Raw genomic sequence first — 10,091 nt, forward strand, 5'->3', positions numbered from 1 at the left:
CCTACAATTTAATATCAGATTACTATATCAATGATATCAATCCATTGTCAACAAAACTGGTTGAGCAAGATTCGAGGATAGAACATTTAGCAACCTTTGTGATTACAGATCTATAAAAAATAACATCCAGAGACTCTAGAGGACCACTAAGCAGTGAGATGCCGATGAGAGATGCAATGAGGTAGTTAGTATCCAAGAAGGTTATCCTATCATTGACAAGGCTAGGGAGAAAAGGCAACAACAATGCCAATATGCTAACTCAAGAAAGTACTAGTCCTTCAATGTACCTTTGTCAATGGAACATGGACTGTTGTAGCTTACTGGCAAGTATATATCAATCAATTAAATGATGAGATCAACCCTTAATCATTCTCAAGATGCAAATAATCATACCTTCCAATTTAGTAACCAATTTCAATGCCACTATAACCTCAAATCTAACCCATGAAGTTTAATATCATACTACTATAACAATGATATCAGTCCATTGTCAACAAGATTGGTTGAGCAAGATTCAAGGATAGAATACTCAGTAACCTTTGTGATAACAGATCTATAAAATATAGCATCCAAAGACTCTAGAGGACCACTGAGTAGTAAGATGCCGATGAGAGATGCAATGAGGTAGTTAGTATCCAAGAAGGCTATCCTATCCTTGACTAGGCTAGGGAGAAAAGCCAACAACAATGCCAATATGTTAACTCAAGAAAGTACTAGTCCTTCAATGTACCACTATCAATGAAACATGGATTGTTGTAGCTTACTAACAAGTATATATCAGTCAATTAAATGATGAGATCAACCCTTAAATCATTCTCAAGATACAAAGAACCATACTTTCTAGTTTAGTAACCAATTTCAATGCCACTGTAACCTCAAATATGACCCCTGCAATTTAATATCAAACTACTATAACAATGATATCAGTCCATTGTCAACAAGATTGGTTGAGCAAGATTCGAGGATAGAACACTCAGTAACCTTTGTGATTGCATATCTATAAAAGATAGCATCCAGAGGCTCTAAAGGACCACTGAGCAGTAAGATGCCAATGAGAGATGCAATGAGGTAGGTACTATCCAAGAAGGTTATCCTATCCTTGACTAGGCTAGGGAGAAAAACCAACAACAATGTCAATATGCTAACTCAAGAAAGTACTAGTCCTTCAATGTACCACTGTCAATGAAACATGGAATGTTGTAGCTTACTGGAAAGTATATATAAGTCAATTAAATGATGAGATCAACCCATAAATCATTCTCAAGATGAAAATAATCATACCTTCCAGTTCAGTAACCAATTTCAATGACACTATAACCTAAAATTCAACCCCTGCAATTTAATATCGGATTACTATAACAATGATATGAGTCCATTGTCGACAAGATTGGTTGAGCAAGATTCGAGGATAAAACACTCAGTAACCCTTATGATTATATATCTATAAAATATAGCATCTAGGGACTCTAGAGGACCACTGATTAGTAAGACGTCGATGAGAGATGCAATTAGGTAGTTGGTATCCAAGAAGGTTATCCTATCCTTGACTAGGATAAGGAGAAAAGCCAAAAACAATGCCAATATGCTAACTCAAGAAAGTACTAGTCCTTCAATGTACCATTGTCAATGAAACATGGACCATTGTAGCTTACTGGCAAGTATATATTAGTCAATTAAATGATGAGATCAACCCTTAAATCATTCTCAAGATGAAATTAACCATACCTTCCAGTTTAGTAACCAATTTCAATGCCACTGTAACCTCAAATTCGACCCCAACAATTTAATATTAGACTACTATAACAATGATATCAATCCATTGTTAACAAGATTGGTTGAGAAAGATTCGAGGATAGAACACTCAGTAACCTTTGTGATTACAGATCTATAAAAGATAGCATCCAAAGACTCTAGAGGACCATTGAGTAGTAAGACATCGATGAGATATGCAATGAGTTAGTTAGTATCCAAGAAGGCTATCATATCCTTAACTAGGCTAGGGATAAAATCCAACAACAATGCCAATATGCTAACTCAAGAAAGTACTAGTCCTTCAATGTACCACTGTTAATGAAACATGGATTGTTGTAGCTTACTGGCAAGTATATATCAGTAAATTAAATGATGAGATCAACCCTTAAATCATTCTCAAGATGAAAATAACCATACCTTCGAGTTTACTGACCAATTTCAATGCCACTGTAACCTCAAATCTGACGCCTAAAATTTAATATTTGACTACTATAATAGAAATGCTTCAGACCTTATCTTTTTTGACAGTCTACAATAGGTCAATGTTGAGTAGAAGTAAGCTTACAAGTGACTTAAAAATACACTCCAATCATCAATAACATGCAACAGACATTAGAATATCCTCACATCCTAGACAAATCAATCAAATAAATCCCACAACCATGCAAGAGAAATCTAGAAAGAAATTTTATGTGTGAATCCTCAATATTTCTTTCTAGATTCCCCGTTTCTTTGTGTGAATTTACTTATTCCAAGCCTCTTGTACTATGAAATTTTATGTGTGAAAACCCTTCCAATTATGAGTTTCATATTAGAGATGTATTCAGTCACTCATAAGGCTCACGTTAAGGAAATGTAAGATTGAAGTTATAGTATATAGATAAAGCACAGATTGTTGTTGCTCATTAATTACAAAGGCCAGTGAATTACCTTATTTTCTAATACAATTTTGACATGGTATTATTAATTCTATACTTATTTGCAAGAGTTTTGTACATGTAATTAACTAGATGCTTAGTGGGTTTTGGTTCTTTCGGCCTGTAGAAATTAGGATATAATGAATAGTGAGTTGGGATTGTTGTTTGGTTGGATTAGCAGGTCCAGTTGGTTTGATGTCGAGATCGACAATTTTGTTTTTGGATAAGGCCTTCCATGCTTGTATACCTTGAAAATCAACATCAAATTCCATGCAATAAGCCTTATTTTCACTGAGAAAATTCCATTTCATGAATTATTGGTCATCTACTGAGCAAAATCAACCTTTTTTTTTTTCTAAATCAAAATTTCATGGTAAATCTGAAAATTCCAATTAATGAATGATTGGTGATCTACTGAGCAAAATCAACACTTTTTTAAAAATCAAAATTTCGTGGTAAATTTGAAAATTCCCTTTCATGAATGATTGGTGATATACTGAGCAAAATCAACATTTTTTTTAAATCAGAATTTCGTGGTAAATCTGTAGGTTGTTGCAACCATGCCAAAAGTTTCTATTGCAGATCATACAAGGAACAAGAGGAGGCGAGGGACGAGAGGGGCCTAGCTACGATCCAGTTCATCAAATGAGGATAGGAGGGGTGATGTGAATGCTCCCAATGCTCCCAGCCATGTCATTGAAAAGGACACTGTGGTGGTAGATCATGTTATCCCACCATTAACCACAATGCCAGGTGCAAGTTCAACAAAGAGCATCAGTGCCATGAGAGGCTGGAAAAAGCAAGAGATGTTAGCAGTAATTGATGACATCGAGTTTAAGGGATATTAAATCCATGTGTCTGCAAGAAAACATGGTATTGTTGCCTCTAACATACATTATTGGATAAATGGGTTGGCTAATACAAAGCGTAGAGGACCTATTACAGTTATGACTGAAGAGGAGGCGGACGAGGTGGTTGAGTGGTGTAAGGAGATGGCCCAATTGGGACATGGGTTAGAGCTTATACAACTTAAATCCACATTAGCTCAAATGTCTCAGGGGAGGCCAAACCCCTTCAAAGATGGGTTTCCTGGTAAATCATGGTGGAGTGGGTTTAAAAAAAGGCATCTAGTCCTTGTGCTATGTACAACCGAGGGACTTGACAGAGATAGGGATTTAAATCTATGCCTTGCGATTGTGTCCAAGTTCTATAAAACTCTTTCTGCTGAATATGAGAAACATTCATATTCCCTATACCATATATGGAACTTTGATGAAACCAGCTTACATGAAGGAAGGAATTGTGGTATGTAGGTAATTTCCAAGAGAGGGAGCATAAATGTGCCTAGGATTTTGCCTAAGAGCAGGGAGTTGATCACTACTCTTTGTTGCGTCAATGAAATTGGTTCTTCAATCCCAGGATTTAATCTATTCAAAGGTAAAACTCAACTAAAAATCTATACATAAATGTGAACCAGGTGTATGCATGGCTACACATCCCCGTGCATGGATGATAAAGGAACTATTCTCGAATTGGATTTGTCACTTTGCTTCATCTGTACTAGGTGGTGTCTCACCTGAAAACATACACCTACTAATTTTAGATGGCCATGGAAGTCACATGGTTGTGTAGACAATTGAGGAGGCCAACAACTTAAGCATTGACCTGTTAACATTTCCGACTCATACCACTCACAGATTGAAACCCCTTGATGTCAGTGTGTTTGGGTCTTTCAAGAACTATTTCAGGGTCGAGCGAGCTTCGTGGATGGCAAAGAATTCGGGGGAAAAATTAAAGAGGTTTGAGATAGATGAGCTTGCAAGTAAAGCATTTAAAAGGGTTCTGACACCTTCTAATTGTTGAAGGAAATGTAACTAGGCTAGGTCTTCATAAATGTATTTTTTATATTTGTACTTATTCAAGAAAAGAGAAATTATTTTGATATTATTTGTCAATGAGTTTCTTACTCATTGAAAATAGGTCAAACACATTTTGAAGTGCTTCTAGAGAGTCAAAGTCAAATTGTAATTATGATGAGACCCTTTGAGGGCATGCTACATCATACAACGTCATGGGAACACCTCCAAGCCAAGTCAAATCCTCTCCTAGCATCAACGAAGTCTCCAAGCAGCAAAATAATGAATAAAAGTTGAATTATGATGAAACTGTCTAGTCGGCCTAATGAACAGTCAAGTCGGCCTAAAGAGGAGGGATAGACCTCTATTTATAGAGGTTGTCCACATCAAAGACAACGCATCAATTATGCTCTGAAATCTGCAAGAAAAAGAGAACAAGAAGCATGAAGAAAAGCCAAGGTAAAGGTCTATAAGGGCAGTGAAGCAAGGAGGAAGAACATCAAAGTTTAAAGGGACTATCTCTAGGGTTCACATAGTCACACGAGAGAGGGAATGAAGGTCTGCCTATGGTCATTACGGGGAAAAATCACAGTGGAAAAATATCCCTGATCTGGGCTAATAAATAAGGCCTATAAGGCCTCCCCATCCAGCGAAGAAGGAAGGAAAAGACAATGAATATAAGAGGGTTGCTTTAGAGTTTATATCCACACGTGCGAAGATTTCAGAAGGGAACTATTGTGGATTTGAAAGTAGATGAAGGCATCACATTGAGAGACCTCATTTGGATGTATAACTAGGTCTACAAGGTCTCTAAGGAAATCAAAGAAGCTTCTCCCTGTAGCAAAGTAAAGAAGCCCTAATGTTCTAGGGTTTCCCCTAAGAAGAAGAGAAGTTTGACTTCGACAAGCAACAAAAGAAGGATGAAGTACTAAGGAGCTAAGTGCCAGAAGGAAGAAGTCCATGTGCTGAAACTTATAGTGCAGAAAGAGGAAGGATTTGACTCATGCTTGGAGAATATCCTAGTCAAGGATCTAGGGTTTGGTAGTTTTTCAAATAAAAAGTTTCAATAACAGAAAACATACAAAGGGTTTTACTCTCAAGAGTGCAGAGGTTTTGTCCCTGGCAAAGAGCCAAATGTTGTGTTCTTGTTATTTTTCTTTAGTAGTATTTTGATGAAACACACACACTAATAAGAAGAAAAAGATAAATTGTAAAAGTGCATCACAAATTTTTATCAAGTAACGAAGAATCACTTTATACTACTTTGCCCTAGATTATTCAACATGGTATCAAAGGGTAGGTGACACATCAAGGAAAGGCAAACTCAAGAACACTCATCAAAGGGAAGCATATACAAAGTTGAAGCATCAAGCCTAGAAGTCTCAATCACTTCAAGAACAAGAAGGGTCTACAATCCATCATTCATCAAGGAGGTGTACAAAGCTAGAAGAAGAGCCTTAGAAAAAGGCACCTACAAAGAAGAGCATATTGAAGCATAACCTACATCGAGCTACAAGTCTTCAAGAAAATCCCATCATCAAGAAAATCCACTTGAAGAACATCAAGATTCAAGGAAGACAAACCATCAAGCCTTAAAGGAGGAAGAAAATCCATTACATCTAAAAATCTATCAAGTAAGTACATGTCCCCTTCTGAATATACATCAATTTATTTTTGCAAGGAGAGCAATAAATTGGTAGGCACCAATAAATTTCTTGCATGGAAGAAGAGGACTGATCTAATACTCAAGGAGAATGAACTCCTAGAACTTGTCAAAGTGAATATCACTATCCATGCTAAGGAACAAACTCAAGCCTTAGCCAAGTACAATAAGGATCAGACAAGATCTCAAAGGATTCTGATAGAATCAATCAATGACTCTCTCATTCCTTATGTCTCCAAGTTTATGATAAGATAGTAGAGCTATTCTCAGTATCCATAACCGGAGAAGTGATATCTCTAAGGAATGATTTGTACAAGATAAAGATAACAAAGGAAGGAATAACTCCCTAGTTCCTAAAAATCTCTAAAATGAGAGATCAACTTCAAGAACTTGGGGAAGTCATGTCTGACAGAGACATGACAACTGTAGTATGCAATGCTCTACTTGAGGAGTGGGTAAAATTCACATCAACCATATATGCCAAGAAGGAAACAACCACTCTCAGTGAAATGTGGTCTCTATGCAGAACAGAGGAAACCATACTTAAGGAAAAATAAGCTGTGGGATCAAAGGAACAAGAATTTTCTACTATGGCCAAAAGAAAGGGTAAATTTGGAAAGTATGGTCCACGAAGAACAAACAACAAAGACATGTCCAAGATCTAATATTTTTTTGGATGCCAATAATATGGACACTACAAAAGGAATTGTCCTAAGCTTAAAAAGGACAACAACAAAAGGAAGAGCGAAGAAGCTCACATAACTCAAGAGATGAAAGAAGAAGGAAAGAAGCAAAACAAGGAATATCCTCTAGATCTCTACTATGACTAGGTCAAACTCTTTACTTCTAGACTTATTTCAAAGTTTTGAGTAGGATAGGAGCATGTAGGAATAAATTAAAGTTGCATGGCTAAAAGCATCCTCAAGAATCTAGCAACATGATGTACATAGATTTCTAGATACCCATGTAGATGTAGCATTTATGAAATGCATAAGTAGAAATACCTTCTATAGTATAGGATAATGACAGCTATATCTCAAGATATTCATGTATAAAAAGCATACCTAGTATAGGACCTCATACACGATGAAAGAAAATTGATCATGATAAGAATCTTAGAAGACCTACATCATCAAGAGAAAGGAAACATTTGCAAAGCAAGGATCTTTAAGATACTATGATGGAATCTTCAAAATAAGGTTCATGAACCAAGGTAGATGTCTCATTGGGAATCCCATTCATGGGATTCAAGAAGATGATGATATGTAGGCAAGCTAAGATGAAGCAAGAAGGGCCACACCAAAGGATGATCAAAGGAGAATCAAGATGAGGTATGTATGCATCAAAGTTTAAGTCATGTTATCATTTTTATATTATTGAGTCATGGGTATAGTTATATAACATGATCAAGCATGAAAGAATCTCTTTCACCAAGAGCATGCAATGAAGGTCAACAAAAGAACATGCTCACATAAGGAGCATAAGATTGTTGACTATGAAGTAAGAAGAAATGCTAACAAGTCCAGAAAGCAAGCAATGAAGAAATTCTCTCACAAGAAGCATTATATGGTTGACCTATCTATCTGAGAAGAAGAAAATTAAGAAAGAGATCAAGCATGTGAAGAACACCATGATCATCAAGAATCACTATTTGACAAAATGGCTTGGAAGATATCTCTTGAAAGAAGGCAGAACAACTTTGATAAAGGAAGAAAGGACCCTTGACACCTATGAAGGCCTTGCAGATACAAAAGGTGAAAATAACTTATTCTACAGAGATGTTTTGATGAAGAATCAATCGAAAAAAAGAAAAAGCAATGTTGAAGCAATATCAGGATGAAGTCATGATGGGATACTAGGTCAAAGCATGTAACCTGGCAAGTACATGAAATCATCCATGAGAATAATATTCTGAAGCATGGACAAGATGACAAAAGAGTATCCAAGATGACAAGAAAACTGAATCAATGAAAAGAAATCCTCTTTCCACAAAGGAAGCAAGACATGACAATCCAAGAAGGAAAGTGATTGATCGATGGTGCACTACATAGAAGAAGTTCGAACAAAGACATCATGACATCAAGAAAGGAAGGAGATCAAGCAGCTGAAGAACCCACAAAGAAGAATTTGCTGATGAAGGAAAGAGTCCCTAGTTAAGAGGGAGCTCTGACAGGTCCCTGATCAAGAGGGAGTTTTGGATAACCCTTGATTACAAAGGAGTGACAATTGTGTTTTCCATTTCATGGGTCATACACTAGACCAAGACTAACAACCGTAAGTCTAGATGAAGGCCATGAATGGAAATGTAGACACAATTTAGACACAACATTATTGTCTTCACTTAGGAAGAAATAATGGGACGATTGGGTAATCATCTTGCATCTGATACTCTTTGATGATGTGTAGGGAATCCAAGACAAGAGTAGGCAAGAGGACCGATATTGTTTGAGGGTTGGGATCCCAAGATAAGAATAGTCCTAGAAGGTCATACTCGGTGAACACCTGGGTGGGTATGTACCTTGAGAGACAATGATGAAGGTGTCTATAAATCATTATTCTCGAAAACATTGTAGCTCATGGTCTCGTAAATAGATGGAGTTGTTATTCAAGGCCTTGCACTATGACAATGTTGATGAATATGATGTTATAACAGATGGATTGAAAATCCAGTTTCTCTTATGTGAATTCTTCAAGATTAAAAATGTCCAAACACCTTGTAATGTTGTATGAATACCTCCCTAGTTAAGAGGAAGTGTTGAAGGAAATGTAACTAGGTTAGATCTTCATAAATGTAATTTTGATATTTGTACTTATTCAAGAAAAGAGAAATTATTTTGATATTATTTGTCAATGAGTTTCTTGCTCATTGAAAATAGGTCAAGCACATTTTGAAGTGCTTCTAGAGAGTCAAAGTCAAAATGTAATTATGATGAGACCCTTTGAGGGCATGTTACATCATACAAGGTCATGGGAACACCTCCAAGCCAAGTCAAATCCTATCCTAACATCAACGAAGTCTCCAAGCAGCAAAATAATGAATAAAAGTTGAATTATGATGAAACTATCTAGTCGGCCTAATGAACAGTCATGTCGGCCTAAAGAGGAGGGACATACCTCTATTTATAGAGGTTGTCCACTCCAAAGATAACGCATCAATTGTGCTCTGAAATCTACAAGCAAAAGAGAACAAGAAGGATGAAGAAAAGCCAAGGTAAAGGTCAGCAAGGGCAGTGAAGCAAGGAGGAATAACATCTATGTTTAAAGGGACTATCTCTAGGGTTCACACAGTCACACGTGTGAGGGAATGAAGGTCTTCCTGCGGTCATTACAGGGGGAAATCATAGTGGAAAAATATCAATGTTTTGGTCTAATAAACAAGGCCTATAAGGCCTCCCCATCTAATGAAGAAGGAAGGAAAAGACACCAAATATAAGAGGGCTGATTTATGGTTTTTTTCCACAAGTGCGAAGATTTCAAAAGTGAACTATTGCGGGTTTGACAATAGATGAAGGCAGCACATTGAGAGACCTAATTTGGATGTATAACTAGGTCTACAAGGTCTCTAAGGAAAGCGAAGAAGGCTCTCCCTATAGCGATGTAAATAAGCCCTAATGTTATAGGGTTTCTCCTAAGAAGAAGAGAAGTCTGACTTGGACAAGCAACATAAGAAGGAAAAAGTACGAAGGATCTAAGTGTCAGAAGGAAGAGGCCCATGTGCCGGAAGTTATAGTGTAGAAAGAGGAAGGGTTTGACTCATGCTTGGAGAGTATCCTAGTCAAGGGTCTAGGGTTTTCCAGTTATTCAAATAAGAACCTTCAATAAGAGAAAACTTACAAATGGTTTTTCTCTCAAGAGTGGAGAGGTTTTGTCCCTGGCAGAGAGCCAAACTTTGTGTTATTTTTA

This window comes from Pinus tabuliformis, chromosome J (genome assembly GCF_031772625.1).
Source record: "Pinus tabuliformis cultivar Carrire ecotype Pingquan chromosome J, CPIR1, whole genome shotgun sequence".
Taxonomy (NCBI): Eukaryota; Viridiplantae; Streptophyta; class Pinopsida; order Pinales; family Pinaceae; genus Pinus; species Pinus tabuliformis.